This window comes from Onychomys torridus, chromosome 7 (genome assembly GCF_903995425.1).
Source record: "Onychomys torridus chromosome 7, mOncTor1.1, whole genome shotgun sequence".
Taxonomy (NCBI): domain Eukaryota; kingdom Metazoa; phylum Chordata; class Mammalia; order Rodentia; family Cricetidae; genus Onychomys; species Onychomys torridus.
The window spans coordinates 34,872,921-34,889,961 of NC_050449.1; the positions used below are offsets into that span (position 1 = coordinate 34,872,921).

The 17,041-nt window shown below is 40.6% G+C and overlaps 1 long non-coding RNA gene across 1 annotated transcript in view; it reads left to right on the forward strand.

Annotated features, from left to right (window-relative positions):
* The window catches only part of LOC118587406, a 159,549-nt gene that overhangs the window by 109,899 nt on the left and 32,609 nt on the right, over positions 1–17,041 (forward strand). The window contains exon 4 of the long non-coding RNA XR_004945456.1: positions 5,046–5,121. This is a non-coding gene — a long non-coding RNA (uncharacterized LOC118587406). The remainder of the gene's footprint in view (positions 1–5,045; positions 5,122–17,041) is intronic.

A 17,041-nucleotide genomic window follows, 5' to 3' on the forward strand; every position in this document is an offset into this window, starting at 1 on the left:
AATTAAAAAAAAAAAAAAAAAAGAAGTACCACTCCAGACCATTCTTATGAGGGGATTTTCTCAGTTAAGGTTCCTCTTCCCACATGACTCTAGCTTGTTTCAAGTTAACACAAACTAAACAGTACAATGAGGAAGGACCCATTTCAGGGATACAATCCCTAGCAATCCTTTGGGACTATTTCTGGGCATATGTGGTAGGAGATGCTATTTTTAAGGTCTTGCTGTTGGCTGGGATCTTGTGTTTGTAGGTACGTCGGATTAAAAACTCAAACTCCCAAAAGATATAGGGTACACCAGGCTCCAGATATTACCTGGATGAAAGATTGTGACCCTTCACTCCACCTCATCCATGATCTCTCTATCCACCCACCTATTCTCCCCTGCCCCAACCCTGCCACCAACTCTGCCCTCAGGTCTACCTCCTTTAGGAAGGTGAATCACTTTTCAAACCCTCTGCGAAGTCTGGTGCCCCAGGAAAAGCAGAAAATGTGACGGGCAGCACTATTAGAGCCAGCAGGCTGGGTGGGGCGAGGGTTGGTTCTTCTAGGGAAAGTCAGTGTACTGTATAGCACACAATGCAGCTCTGCTGGAGCCTGCCTTCCCTCTTTCCTGCCCACGTACTCCTCTCAGCTCTGTGAACACTATCTGCTGACTTTCCGCTCTTCTTTTAAGACTTTGTTCCGTTCTGCTCTCTGAGGCCTCACTGTGGGGACAGCTGTCTCTTCTTATCTCTGCTTCCAAAGTACCCTGAACCCACTGGTGTGTGGGAAGTATGCGGTGTCATGGTCTCTTTACATGCTGTTCTTCCCCCACAAGACTTGGAACTCCTTAAAGCTGCTGGCTGCCTTGCTCTGTTTCGTGTTCCTTCACTGGACTATGTATACTTTTCTCAATTGTTAGCCTCGGGAGTTACAAGAGAAATAGTTTAAGGTTCCTGTTCTCAAGCTGACTGAGGTCAAGTAGGGAAAGGCAGGACAATAGACGCTTAGAGTGTATGCAGGAGGATGAGCACTGGGTGCCATAGGAACACGGCATGCAGCTGAGCATCCTTCCTTCCCGATCAATGGTGTTAAAGGCTGGAGACTCTCCAGGGGTGGAAGAGTGGCCCTTGATCTATGCTGAGTGCTGAAGGCACATGGAGCCTAGACAGGGGACATTTGCTGGGGTAAGAATAGCACATGAGAAGGCCATGGGACACACAAGGCCAGAGCTCTAGGTTCAAATAGGAAAAATAAAATGGAAACCCATAAAATAATTTTAATAAGTTTCCAATAAGGTACAAAGTTTATAGCACAACATACTAAGTGCTAGAAGATTAGAAAAATGTTAGGCTAGTTGTGAACTTACACTGGAAATCTTTTAAGGAAGATGGGTTTTGACTCACTTAATGACAAGCTAAATTGGAAGTCTGAGTCTGGGTTTTGATCTCACTTTTCCAGGTGTTACATTGGTGACAATTTTTCCCTCCCTAATCTCTACACCATGATTTGAAGACACTAAGATATGTCTCTCCTAGTTATATTGAGGATGAAAAGAGATTCAATATTATTTTAATTTGACTTACTGGCCAAAATCGTGGCTAATGTCATTGCTAAATGAACAATGTATCAGTGAGTTAACTATGTGTTTTATGCATGTTTGAGTCTGAGGACAGGGCAGCCTGACTCTGATGCATTAAAAATTTTTCAAGTGGTCTGGGTATTGAGCATAGGGTGTTCTCACTTTGCCGAAAGTGCATTATAGGCAGCAGTTTCACCCACAGACTTCCTTTCCCCATAAAACTCTAACAGATGCATATTCCCCTGGGGCATCTGTTTCCTCTTCTGTAGTCCATGATAAATGCCATTTGTGACCTTATAGAGTCATTCCTGCAGGTGATCTTACAGAGAAGTATGATTCCTTATATTAGGTGAGTCTTCAATGTGGGAGAGCCCAAGGAGCTCCATCCAACAGATCCAGAATGACTCGCTAAAGGAATTGAGGTTCTTTTTAGTGTGTGTCAAAGGCTGTTGATGGAACTCATTAAGTGTAATCAATAGACAGGTTCAGGAACAGGGTACGAATAACCTTTCCCTCTGTGTACTTCTTTAGTTCTGGAGAGGCCTTATGAGAAGAATGCCTACCTTGTCCCTCATTACCCTCTGACACCAGCATGATACAGGAGAAGAATGCCATTCTTTTTCACTGCCATGAAGGTGGCACCCAAAAGCACTCCCTGGGATACTGGGGAATGCTTTCTTATTCCTAGTCACTGACTACTCTGGAGGATCTTACGTAGAGGCCCAGATCTCCCAGTCAAAGGCATAGCCAGTCGGTAGTCCTCATCATCTATATACTGTCCCCTCCTTCTAGTTCTAATGCTACTAAGAACTGTTTACTAGACTGTACAAAGGTGGAGAGCATGCTTCCTTTCCTGTAATCAAGGTCAGTGAGATTTTTGGTATAAGTTCCACTAAATAAGAAGATAGTCTATAATCAGACAAGTTTGGGAAATGCCCAGCATGTCCCTGTTGTAGACAAGACACACAGAAGCACAGCTAAGGATGCAAAATGAAGTATTTACAGACTTCGATTCCCCCAAATTATTAGTGAATCATGTTAATTCATTCATAAATAATTTTAGAACTTTTATTTCAGAGTACTAGGGAACAGTTTGAAATCCTTCTACTTCCTAGCTAGTAGGAAAATACTGTTAATTTATTTTCATCTTTAGTTAGTTCTCTGAGATTTTTCAATGTATCTTAATCATATTAATTCCCTCCCCCTGACCCTGCGATCCACCTCTGCCCCTACCCACCCAACTCTGTGTTCTCCTAAAAATTTTTTTTGTAAGTATAATTTGTGCCACCCATTGGATGTGAGACCTTCCACTAGCGAGCGTTCAACCCACCAGGGGCCATACCCATAAAGAAAACTTGCTCAATGACTATCAGCTGCCAATTTATCCTTGACTAGAGGTGGGACGATACGCCCAGTCCCCTCCCTGTGCTGGGATTTTGCAGGTCTTGAGCTTGTGCCGGTTCTGTTCATGTTGGCTCAACTGCTGAGCATCAACATACCTGTCCTGCTGTGTCCAGAAAACAGTTTCCCTGCAGTGATCCACAACCACTGGCTCTTACAGTCTTCCTGTGCTTTCTTCCATAGCGATCCCCAAGCTTTGGGAGCAGCATAGTCTCTTACTTTCTGTGTGTTGACCAGTTGTGAGTCTCTATATGTTGTTAAAAGAAGCTTCTCCAATTAAAGTTGGCATATATATATATATATATATATATATATATATATATATATATGCCAACGGGTCATTGGGAGTCAATATTATGTCCATTTAGAAGAGCAAAGAGTAGATTCTACTAGATACCATAGTCTAACAAATAAAAAGCCCAAATGCCAGGACTAGGTTCCTCTTTGGAGTTGTTGGCCAGTGAGGCTCCATAGACCCCTCCAAAAACATTATAGGCTATTGAAAACACTGTTCTAATAGAAGTTTTGGCAAATGAATATTCTTACTGAAGGTTGAACCCCATGTGTAGGTGAAACAAAAGAGATGCATGGTTTAGATGCAAACTGTCAATAAGACATGTTCACCCTCCCAGGGTTTCTTTACAACAACCCTGTCTTTATTAAATTGGAGGTTTGCCTGTGAGCAGGTCAGAAGTAGACGGTCAAAACTGACTCCATTTATCCAGCAAAGCTCTGTTGCCAAAATTAAACTTTAAATTTTTTTCTTTCCTATTCAACTAGATAAATCGTGTGGAAAATCCCTAGAAAATGTTGAAATTGTGACTCCCCCTCCTTTCCATCTGCCCTTTTGTATTTCCTTATGAAGAGGGAGTATGGGTTTGATTTATAACTTTTCTAGTTTGTATTTGATGGGACCCTTTGGAACCCTACTAGGGAGAGTCATCACTAGTAGCTTTTACTGTAATCTCAGAAAAATTCTTTCCTCTCCTTCAGCCCTTCACTGCTTTGACCACGAGCCATGTCTGTAATAGAGCCTTTCCACTAAGCGCGAAGGTTATGCATTCTTTCCATAGATCTTCAGAGTATTTTTTTTTCTTCCCACAAAATAGCTAGGGAGGTAACAGGAAACAGAGTCAACTCTAGTCATCATAGTGTCATTTTACCTCTTCCCTAAGGAGCATCACATGACCAGCTTTCTTCTTCTCTAATCCCACCTCTTTCTAGAATCTCTTTAGAACATATTCAACTCCCAGTGTTCTGTGGTACCTGTTATATCGAGAGACTTTGAAACTATGCAATGTGCAGAATACACATTCATCCATCTGAGTAGGTTTGGGAAGGATTGACAGGAAGTCAGTGTGAGGAGGTGGACTCATCTGAGTTTCATATTCATGAGCAGAATATGAACACTGGGACCCTGCCTCACCTGAGTTCAGATTTCATATAAAACATGTCAGTAATCTTCATGTTCTTGCATAGATTGCTTACTTTCTCTTTCTTGTGTGCTTAATGGAGATAATAGTGTTTTAACCTTTCCAAGGACTGAATGAGGAATCAGAAATTTACTATCTGGCATTCAACAGTTGGAGGTTTGAATCCCAATGTGCGTCTTAATACATCATTTTGAGAAAATTCATTCACCACTCAGAGCCTCTTTCTCCTTAACTGTGGTTAGGGTCCACAAAGGGACTTAACTCATGGAGTTATTTAGATTCAATGAAATAATATGTGGAAAACTTAAAGTGGAACCTAATTCTGGAAAGCTCCCAATTAATATAAACTATTGCTTTGGGCAACCAGCATATTTGATGGCAGTGGGCCCAGATTAACTGTTGCTCTTCCTCCTGCTGACTTCCATCTTTAGAACTGTAGTAAGGCAGATGCAAAGCGATTTCATGTAGAGCACCCATTCAAGGATTGCGTTCCCTTCTCTTACACAGCACCAAGGCCTTTGGGAGGAGAGGCTTCTTGGGAAGATAACAAATTCTCTGTCTTTTAAAAAGCTTGTGTGCTCTAAGTGTGGGTTGGAGACTTTTTTAAAAATTGTACACAGCAGCCATTTTGTGTCCTGTTGATTTCCTCAGGAAATGAATCAGAGAGAAAGGAGTGAAATCTTGTCACGGGAAGAAAGAGAACGATGGGCAGGTTTTTCTTCTTCTGGTAAGGCAATTTGCACACTTGTCCTTTGTGTGGTGAGTCACAGACTATGATACATTTCACAGTAATGTCTAAGAGTTTCCAAATCTGGAGTTAGACACTCCAGCCAGATAAGGGAAAGGGAAGGAGAATTATTACGATCCACCTAGCTGCCATTCAGAGCTCTAAAAGGGAGCTTAATGAAAACGAGTCTCCCATCGCCCTGCCTTTAGTCATAGCTTTAAACTCATGAAGAGGGAGAATTGGCCAATCATGATCAAAATTACAGTTTTCCAATAGCCAGTTTTAACATTCCAGAAAAAAAACCAGCCAGAATCTCTCCATCAATCTTTATTTATTTTTTAGCCATGACTTAATGTTGGTATCCATTTTCCTTTTTATTGATAGTGTATTGACTGACCTTTTTGTCTTATACTGACACTGTAAAATTTTAAAAAATTATAAAGCCCTGATTTTTTTCCTAGTAAAAAATATCAACTAATTAAAAATTTTCTTTTATTCCTAGTTTGTTCAGATTACAGGGTATTGGGGATGCTATCCCAAAGCTGTTTGCTAGCTATTCTAATAACAGAATGAAATACAGTAACATTTTGCTATCTTCACTGGGGTTAGGACTTAGTGTCATTCATGGCACATTACAACTACTTAAAATGTTAGTTGACAGAATAAATATAGCCTCTTATCTCTATAGCATTTAATATTCTTTGGTGAGCCTTTACTTCCTCAGAAACACTATCTGGAAGGGTCTGATATTTACCTACTCCCCATCCCCACCAGTGTCTGTACATGTCTGAGTGGAGACCTGCCTTTCTCTGAAGTTGTCAGTCACATTATTTTATTGACTTAATGTGAACTTTCACAAAGCTGAGATACTAATGTTTTCAAAACATTGACTTCTAAACTCAACCTCATACTCAAATAATGAAGAAAGGCAGTAGATACCACCTCTAGCATGCCTTTCTGTTGGAAATCTATCTGAATATGTGTGTGTGTGTGTGTGTGTGTGTGTGTGTGTGTGTGTGTGTGTATGTGTGTGTGTTTGTGCAAAATACAATTTGTCCAAAGTTTGCTTTCATTCTTCACTGACTTTTAACTCAAATTTCAGTTGCCTTTTGACAAATTTAGCAGTTACACATTACATGTATATATATTAATATAAAATATGAATATGACATGAGATAATACTTCTATTTATTTATTTTTATATTTTACAACATAGTGTTGGGGATTGAACCCAGGGCCTCATACATGCTAGGAAAGCCCTCCACCACCCACACTGTCCCTAACTTTTAAACTCTTGATCACCAAGATGTCCTTGATCAAGTGACTGAGGACACTGGACACCTTGTAATGTAATCTTTGCTTTTCTGATAGTTTTTTATTGCAGAAATCAATAACATTTTCCTTCCCTTTTATTGCTTCTTTGGAGTTCAAGATCAGCCCAAGATAGACATTACTGATCAAGGAGACAGGGTCTCAGTCATAAAGCTCCTTCATGGCAAGGGTCCTATTAGGTGTTTATAAACCTCCATCCCAAAATCCAGGAGCCAGCCACGAGCAGATATTTAATACATGTTTATTATGTAGAATAGTCATCTACAAAAACAATCAAAGGACTCTGAGTCAGAGCTGGGACTTTGTCCACAACAATCGAGTCTTCGCTGGGTTGTCTGATCTTTGTCATCTGTAAGATGAGGTCTTTGGCTTCCTTTTAAAGGACTAAGGGGAATCCGAGAGTCCCAGAAGCAAGGCTTTCGAGAATACTTATTGTAGACTGAATAAATCTCTGTTCCTTAAATAAATAACTCTCCAACTGATGGGGTTCCTGTGAATAATCAAAGCAAAGAGGCTCTTGGTGACTCACTTGTGGGTCAGCATTTTTAATTAGTAAGTGTTTTTTTTTGACAAATTCCTACAACCCTCAATTTCTAGGGTTGTTCCCCTTACTTCACATTCCAGTGTGGTCATATTCACTGGTGCAATAAAATTGTCAACTTGAAGGTATGTTGAAAAATGGTTTCTTAAAATTCAGATTCGTAAATCCCAACAGGAAGAGCCTGGAGCCAAGCAACTCAGAAGTGTTGTGAAATCAGTTAAATTAGGCTTCTGGAATATGTGAGCTGTCTACCACTCTCATTAATCTGAGGTAGAACACCCAGACAGAGTATTCACAAAGGTTAGTGCATGAGAGAAGTTCATTGAGTCACTGGTGGGTGCTGGATTACATAGCAAAGTTATTGCTCTTAGTCTGTGAAAGAAGTCTGCACCTTAATGTGGCCCGACAAAGAAAGTCATCACAGATGTACAAAAGAGCCATTCATGTGTCCATAGTTCACAAATACAATCAGACATCAGAATCGCCTGGAAGACAGTACAGGCATTTGAGTGCTAATCCCAAAGTCACTGATTTACTTACAAGTCTGGTCAGATACTAAGAAACTGCCCCTAGAACAGGATCACCATTGCTGGTGAGAAGGGTCAGTGGATGGAAGTGCTTGCTGAGTAAGCCTGATGACCTGAGTTGGGTGAAGCCCACAGTGGAAGGAAAGAATCAACTTCTGAAAGTTGTCTTCTTGATCTCCACATGCATGTCCATGACCATATACCCCAACATATGCATGCACACACACACACACACACACACACACACACACACACACACATACACACACACATGCACTAATAATAATAAATACAATTTCAATAAAAGAACAAGCTTCCAGGTGGTGGTAACTAAACCATGGATAGGCTCACACATTGAGAGCATAGTGCTCCTTGATTTTCCTTGAGATGTCAATGGTAGGGCCTGCTTACCATACAAGCATGAGGATCTGAGTTGAGATCCCCAGCACCCATGTGAAAAAATCTCTTCATGAGAGAGGGAGATTCCTATGATTCCTAGAGCTCAATGGCCATACACCCTAACAGAATCAGTGACATACAGCCTCAGGAAATGACCCTGCCTCAAAAAATAAGGTAGAGAACCATTGAAGAAGACACTGAACATTGAATTCCATCTTCTACCAGGATGTACATACATGTACATTCACAACTGCACACATATATGTTCACATCCACATAAACAAATACATACATACATACAGCACACACTCACACACATACACACACCCATGTGCACATACACACACACACACACGCATACACACATGCATACATGCAGTGATACTAAGAGCAAATGTCCCATAAACTGTGCCTTTTTTCTGAGGTGACTTCATTTTGTTCTAAATAAAGGTCTCATCTTCTTTCAACTTCGTAGGACTCATTAGTGTGGTCTGCTCCAAACTCAGTTTGTTTGTTTTTTTATTTGTCTGTCTTTTTTTTTTTTTTTTTAATTCTGTCTTGTGAGACAGAATCTCATTCTGAACACAAACTGGCATAGAACTCACTACATAGTTTGGGATGACGTCAGACTCATGGTCAATACCCCTGCCTCACTCTCAAATTGCTGGGATTACAGGAGGCAGCCACCACATCTTGTCCAAACTCATCCTTGAATCAACTGAAAATCTGTCACCAGAATCTTTCTTTCTTTCTTTTTTTTTTTTTTTAGATTTTTCATGTTGTGGTGGTTATTTATCTTTATTGAAGATAGATGCTTCTCATACAAGATATACTGATTATGATTTCTCCTCCTTCTCCTTCAAGATTCTCCTCATCCACTCATCTCCACACCTTCTTTCTCTTTAGAAAACACATGGGGAAGTTTAAAAAAGAAAACCAAAGAAAAGGTACAGGAAGACGTACTCACATACACAAAAAACACACAACCAGAAATCATAGCATATGAAGAAAAGGCCAATAAGATAAAAAATGCCCAGACAAAGCATTATGAGACAAAACAAAACAAAACCCAAAAACCAAACCAAAATAAAACTTCAAAAAATATCATTGAGTTTGAGTTGGCTGTCTACCACTGGGCATAGTGCCTGCTCTTAAGTGTGGTTTGTATGCCCAGTGAGATGCTAGTGGAAAAAATGAATTGTTCCTTTGTGAGTTGTCAATTGGAGGTAGCTTCTGAGTTAGGGATGGGCATTCATTTCCATTTCGCCTTCTCAGCACTGGGACCCCAGCTTGGACTTGTGCAGGCCCTGTGCATGAAACCACAGTGTGCATCAGTCCTCTTGTGTCTGGAAAGCATTTTTTCCTTGGTGTCTTCCAGCACCACTGACTCTTACAATCTTTCCTCTTCCTGTTTCACAAATGTCCTTAAGCCATGAAGAGAGGGGTTTGATGGGAATATCCCATTTAGGGATGTTACAAAGTCTCTCAACCTCTGTATATTGACCAATTGTGGGCCTCTGTATTTGTTCCATCAACTATAGGAGGAAGCTTCTCCAATGATGACTGAGCAAGACATGCTCTATAGATAAAAGAGAATGTTGATAAGAGTCCTTATATTCCTACTTTTTTTTAGCATTTGATTTTTTCTTAGTTCCATGTCCTATCTAGTCCCAGCTTCTTGGTCACCCAAGAAATGAAGTGGAGTGGACCTTAGATAATGGTTACTCCCACAAGTTCTGTGCCATTATTGCCCCAGAGTATCATGTAAACAGGCCACCATTGTAGACAAAGGTCTTAGAGGTGAGTTGGTATTTATTTTTTTCCTCTACTAGCACCTTCTAGTAGCATGGGCATAGTCAGTAGGTGTAAAGGCTCTAATTAGGTACCAGCTCGATTTTACATGTTCAATGAGATATGGAGGTATTGACTTTAGCAATAGAGAAACCTTAGTGCCTGGAATGGATCACATCTAATTGAGTTATAGGCCAAAGATGCACAATGGAAAATGCCCATAGAAACCAGGCTATTGGTTGCTCTCTAAAACTTGATGGTACAAATGCATAATGTCCCAATACATGGTGTTTCCTGAATATTGGCAGCAACGAAGGGAAGATCTGCCTCTGTGGTCTGCCAGTGATTTGTGACACTAGTGGCTTATTTAGGCTATAATTTCTTTCTCCAAAAACAGGCAAATGTACAGGCATCTGTTCATCTTACTTTATATCAAAGTAGACAATGGACTATGATTCTCTATCAAACCCTTTTGAGTAAGATTCTTATTTCACATAGACACATGTTATTAAATCAGGGTTTTCCCCTGGAAACCCAGTTCATTGACTGACTTCAGCTCAACACCCAATGCTTGATTTACTAGGACATGCCTATGTGAAATAAGAATCTGTCTTAAAACAACAAGATGTGATCCAGGTAAACATCAACCTTTGCTCTTGTCAAGCCTGTATTTTAGCTGAGAGAGACAAGACAGTAAACATGCACAAAACACAAAAAACAATCTATCTTGTTTCTGGTTGTGGGTTGTTCTAGTTCCCTTTTTTGTTACTGTGATAAAATATTCCGACCAAAACAACTTGAGTAGGAAAGAGCTTATTTGGTTTATACTTCCAGGCAATAATCCATCATTGAAGGAAGTCACAGCAGGAACTTGAGACAGGAACTGAAGCAGAGACTATGGAGGAAAGATGCTTCCTGGCTTGCTTCCTTTGGTTCGTGTTTAACCAGTCTTTTCATCCAACCCAGGATAGCCGGCTCAGGGGTGGCATTGCTCACAGTAGGTGGAGCCCTCCCACGTTAACCAACCACTAATCAAGACAAGTCCTTGCAGACATGGCTGTAAGCTACTCTGATCTGTACAGTCCTTCAGCTGAGACTCTTCTTAGGTTATTGCCTTGTGTTAGGTTCCTAGGCTGTGTAAAGTTGACCAGAACAATTAACACCAGATGGATGCTGGATTTAAAAAAAGGCAATGGGAGGAATGCGGTTCAGGACTATAGAGGTGACAGGGGGAGATGTGTGCCTGGTTACAGTTTCACACAGGGATTTCTGAGCAAAGACCTGGGGAAAGGGAGGCCAAAACTTTATGCCTGGGGCAGAGTGTTACAGACAGAGAAAACATCAGGTGCTAGCGCCTAAAGACAGGGATGTACTCTGTACATTAGAATATAACAAGAAGGCCAGCATGGCTGACGGAATGACTGCAAAGTGAAATTAGTAGCTTTGTAATTCATTGATAAAGACTTAGATTTTAATATGAGTATAGTCAGAGCTACTGTAATGTGTTAAGGCAGAACTAACTTATCCAGAAGGATCTGCTGAAATATTATGTTGGAACTAGACCCAGGAAGATAAGTACAGAAGCTAGGAGACTATGTAATTAGCTAGATCAAGAGATAAAGTAATTCTGGTCTTGGGCTGGCCATTGGAGGTGGTGAGATGTTGCCTGATTCTCATCACATTTTGAAAATACAGTGTAACAGGATTTCTTGGTAGGCTGGATGTAGAGTGTAAGATTTAAAAAAAGAAGTCAAGCTTTGGTATCATCACCTGAAGATATGAAATTGTTATTGCTTAAGATGGCTGTAGGAATATTGGGATTCTGGGTTTGGACACATACAATTTCACACAAGTATTAGAGAGCTGATTGAAGTGGTTAAGCTAATTGTAGAGTGTGTGTATGTGAAACTATGTTGAGTATTTCAAAATGGAAAGTGGAGAGTAAGATCTAGAAAGATGGCTCGATAGTAGACACTTGCCACCTGGCCTGACATCCTCAAAGTTGTCCTCAGGACCTACAAGGTAGAAGAAATGAACTGACTTATGCAAATGGTTCTCTGACCTACACATGTGCACATGTGTTTATGCATACACACACACAATCAAAAATGTAAAAAAATAAATAAAAAGTGGAGATATTTAATATGTAAGAATGAGACAGAATAGATTATTAAGGGAATGGGTGTAGCTAGAGCAGAGAAGATGGGGACTCTCAGTCCTGTGTTTCTTCAGCATTAAGATGTCAAGAAAACAAGATGGGAGGAAGGGAAGAAGGAAGGAAGGGAATGAGGAAGGGAGGGAGGAAGGGAGGGAGGAAGGGAGGAAGGACAGAAAGAAAAAAGAAGGAAATAAAGGAGGGAAAGAAAAATACTATTAGACACTGAGAGGAGACCACTTCTACTAACAAGGTTCAACATTCTGATAGTGGAGAGAGGAAATCTCTGGGGGCTAGGGAGATGGTTCAGTGAGTAAAAGCCCTTGCTTGCATGAGAACCTAAGTTTGAATCCCCAGCACCCATGGAAAAGAAAGCCAAGAAAGCTGGGCATGGCTACATATGCCTGCAACACTAGTATTGTGAAATGGAGACAAGCAGACCTTGGTACCTCACTGGCTAACTGGCCAAGACAAAATTAGAAGCTTCTAGTTCAATGAGAGACTCAGTCCAACCCAAGTGGATAAGGTGGAGAATGATAGAGTAGGATATCTAATGTCGTTCTCTTGTCTCTATTGTGCACACACGTGCATATACTGCCCCTGCCCTCCCCCACATACACAAAAATCAATGTATAAATAAAAAAGCGAGGACATGTCTCAAGTAGAGGGCCATGAGCAATAGTGTCAAACATCGCTGACATATCCAGTGAGAGGGAGTGAAAATTACAGAGGAGGCTTTACAGCTGGACATGCAAGTAATCTCAATAAGACCATAATTGGATGGAGTGGCGATGGGGAGAGCCTAGCTTAAGAAGATTCTGAAAGAACAGTATAACACTTGGAAACCTCAAGAAAAGCCAGTTTTCGAGATTCCTACAAGAGGAGACAGAGAAGTGAGATGGAAACAGGTAGACAAAAAAAAAAAAAAGAAAAGAAAAAAAGAAAAAAGAAAAAAAGAAAAAAGAAAGAAAAAGAAAAAAAAGCCACATCAAGCCCAAGGTTTCTCTTGTTTGAGTGTAGTTAAAAGAAATTGCAGTGTGTGTGGTGATACAAGTGTTCTAGCAGACAAAGATGGATTAACGTTTTGGGACAGACAGAAAAAATTCCTTAAGCAATTTTGTTGAGTTGGCAAACAGTGTTGGTATCTAGTGTGCACACAGATCTGGCTTCAGCTAAGAGACAGCATATTTTCTTTAGCAGTGACAGGAATACAGCTTTTAGGTGAGTTGATACAGGGTTGAGACCCTGTACACAATTTCTTTTGGTTCTTCAGTTTCCCCACAAAGGAGGGAACACTATCTCTTAAAAATCTCAACAACTGTTCAAAAGAAAATATGGCCCAAGTATAAGGCTCTACAAATATTTGTTCAAAAAATAGAAGTAAGCCAAGCATAATACAGAAAGTATGCTGTAAATGTTCCTTTTTAAGGAGTTTTTCTAAGTGGACCAGCTGACTAGAGCTTTTCAAAAGGGAGTCCATGTCTTTTCAGCTAAGGCCTCTTTTTCCCTGGCACACATTTCTATGGCCAACAGGGTCCAGGATGCTCTGCTAATCTTCATGATGATTAATAATTAGGGATCTCTGCATAAAGAGTTTTCAAGTCTGGTATTTGTGTGCCTGGATATAGACAGCATTCATTACAGGCTGCATTTGAGTAATCTGTATGAGATTACTTTCCCTCAACAATCCTCTCAACAAGAGGGCTGTCATCTGCCACCTTGTAATCATTTCTGGTCTAGTCATTTTGTTGATATGGTTGTGTGACTTAAAGAAATACGATAAGCTAAGAGCTTGGGGCATTTATATCCATGATAAGTTCATATACTTACATCAAAGCTAGGGACAGCTATAAAAGTGAGAGAGAGGGGCGTGCACTAGGAAGGCTGAGGAGGGAGGACCATTGCAAGACTGGGAGCAGTCTGCTCCACCAGCACATTCCAGGACATCTAAGTCAACACAGTAAAACATTATCTCAAAAAGAGAGGCAGGTGAGAGGGAAGGGGAGAGAGAGACAGAAAGAGAGAGAGAGACACAGAGAGAACTTTTAACCTAAATCATTTCTTCTCTGGAAAGAAAGAAGTGGAGAATGAAAGAAAAGCCACGTCACTTTCTGGGCAACAGAAAGTGTATTCAAGAATTTTGCTTGAAAAATATATATAAAGTACAATCTAGCAAGGGGCTGCATAAGTTCAGTAATTACCTTAGTTTGATGTCCATAATGATATACCATAAGCTAGGTGATTTACCAACAACAGAAATTTATTTTCCATGGTTCTAGAGTCTGGATGTCCAAGATCAAGGTGCCAGTATGGTTCCTGAAGTTTGCCCTCGTCTGAGTTACAATGGCTAGCTATTCCTTGTATTTTAAAATGATGGAAAGAGGATGAGAGTCATCTGTGGGGTCCCTTTTAAAAAGGAAGCTACTCAATTCACGAGGCTTATGTTCTCATGGCCTGTTTCTTCTCCAAAGGTTCTACCTCATCACCTTAGGTCTTAGGATGCCAGCATATGAGTTCTGGAGGGACGCAAGTCTTTAATATATTACAATAATAAACCACACTTACATAAGAATGATACTTTTGAAATACTTTTGGAGACCAGGCATGGTGGTATATACCTTTAATACCAACACTTGGGAGGCAGAGGTAGGCAAATCTCTTGTGAGTTCTAGGACAGCCTGGACTACACAGAAAAACAGGTCTCAATTATCTCTCTGCACCCTCCCCATCAACTTGTTGTTGGGAATTTTTACATTGATGTTTAAAGCAAAATGTTGAGGACTCATGTCAGTATTGAACTCACTGGATGGTAGTAGAAATGAGGTTACTGTATTGAAATATTTACAATATAGTACGTGGCCCATGATAACATTAAAGAAACTACGTTAACATTATAAGGAGCCCGAGTTCTTTAGGAAATACCCAGGAAAACTGTCAAAATTAGAGAACTGCTCTTCATTAGTTGTTTTTACTTTTGCTTTTAAGAAGTGGGCATGGATGTTTCCTACAGCCAATATTATTTTGTTGAGAACCAAGATTTAGCCACAGAACTATTCAAGAGCCACACGGGTGCAAACACATCATTCACTTTTATATGTTGGACACTAGAGAAAGTGTTTTAAACGCACATTTGATTTGGTTCTTGTGATAGGGCTGTACAATAAGTTGTATTAACCCAATTGTGTGGGTGAGGAAATTGAGTTGGGGAGACACGATTAAGTACTACAATGGGAAAGCTCTCTGCAAATTGTTAAGTAAATTAAAAGACTGACCCTATCTACTAAGCTGCCCATAAAAAGAGCAAAATCCTGGCCAAGGTCACCGTGGGATTTGATTCCTAAGCTCCAGGCTTCTTTTCACTCTGCTAGGTTATTGAATTGCTCATCTCAATCCACTCCAAACTCAGACACCTGCTACTGGTTCGGTCAGATCCAGGAAGTCAGCTTATTGGATGCAGGTGATAACTTCACTGTTGGTCATGGCATTCAGTCCCTGTTTCTGAACACGTGTGCAGATGTTCTGGTTCTGGTACTTATCAAGGTTGAGGACAAAGGAAAATCATGTGGGAAATCCTTTGTGTCCCAGAAAACCATATGAGGTTTGCTTCAGAACTTGTTTCAACATCAAATTCGCCTTGTGCTGATGAAACACAGAGCGTTCCCTCCCTTTTCCTATAATAATGACAAAATGAGGAGGAAGCCTAATTGTTTTTGTTTGTTTTGTCTTCTTATTTAGAATGTGAGGATATCATCTAGATCAGTAAATGTGTTTTTCTTCAAGGGGAAAGCCAATCGCTGTGGGTTCTGGTAACTTCTTGGAGAACTGGAAGGATGTCACACCTCATTTATTAATGGTAATCAGTTGTTGAACGTTGAAGACTTTCATTCATGAATGAAGAACACATTGGCTGACAGAACATTTTACAAATGTTACTTCGCACCTGCTTTTCTTGTGGCACGAAAAACAAACAGTGTAAACACTTTGAAAACTTAATAGGGAAATGGTGAGCCTCCATATTTTACCCCTTTTGGGTCAGTTTTTTTATTTTTTTTAAAGCTGTGATGAAATAAACCTCACACTCAGTCTGAAACTGACCACCTTGTATGGAAGAAGCCATGGAAGCATCGAAGTGGTTCGATCTTTTTTTTTTTTTTTTTTTTTTTTTGGTTTTTCGAGACAGGGTTTCTCTGTGTAGCTTTGCGCCTTTCCTGGAACTCACTTCGTAGACAAGGCTGGCCTCGAACTCACAGAGATCTGCCTGCTTCTGCCTCCCGAGTGCTGGGATTAAAGGCGTGCGCTAACTCCGCCTGGCTCATTCTTTTTATGACTTGGCTCAGGTTGAGCAGAGCATTCCCAGTAAGGAATGGTGATGACAACGGCCTGGATTTCTATTAGGAACCAGGGAAGAAATAACTAGATGCAGATATATGAAGAATCTCCCCTCTCACATCTTCACCAGGGAAATAAACAAGCCCACCCATCTACAAAGGCCAAGTTACAACAGGAAAAACTGAAGGTGGTTTTAGCACAGAGCTTAATGGTTAAGTGTAGCTGAAGGTGGAAACCAGCTACTTAGGGGTTGGGATGCTCTTTATACTAAAAGACTTTAAAATCTGCTTCTTATCCATTCTGGACAACCCCTTGTTTTTGCATCCAGAAACAGTCCTCTTCAGTGAGAACTCCCATGGTTCCAGGTGGAACAAAGGTCTTCCCTTCTCCACACCTCAAGATCTGTTTATAAAATGCAGACATTTTAAACTTGGTGCTCCACATGGGTGGATAGGAGGACTTATTTGTTCCATAATATCTCATTGCCCAGTGACTAGCTCACCAGTTCCTCTGCGCTTATTGTAGGAGGTCTGAGAGCGGGAATGAAAGACAGTGAAGAAAGTTGAGATCCAAACTGGCTTGTTTGGTCTTTAGGTCATCCCAAGAGCCCATGGTTCATTTCCAGCCACCACCCCCCACTCTCAGGCGGCCTCCACCCCACAGTCCCTCAGATGCATTTGTTGTCTGTGGTGGTGCAGTCCTGTTCTGAAGTTAGGGAAGGCTCAGTCTCATTAGTGTTCTTTCAACACATGCATTTGCTTGTCACTCCTCTGCAAAGTGATGAGCCATTCCAAAAGCTCCACAGCCTTCCACAGACACCTCATTCTCTTTTCTTTCATTCTTAAA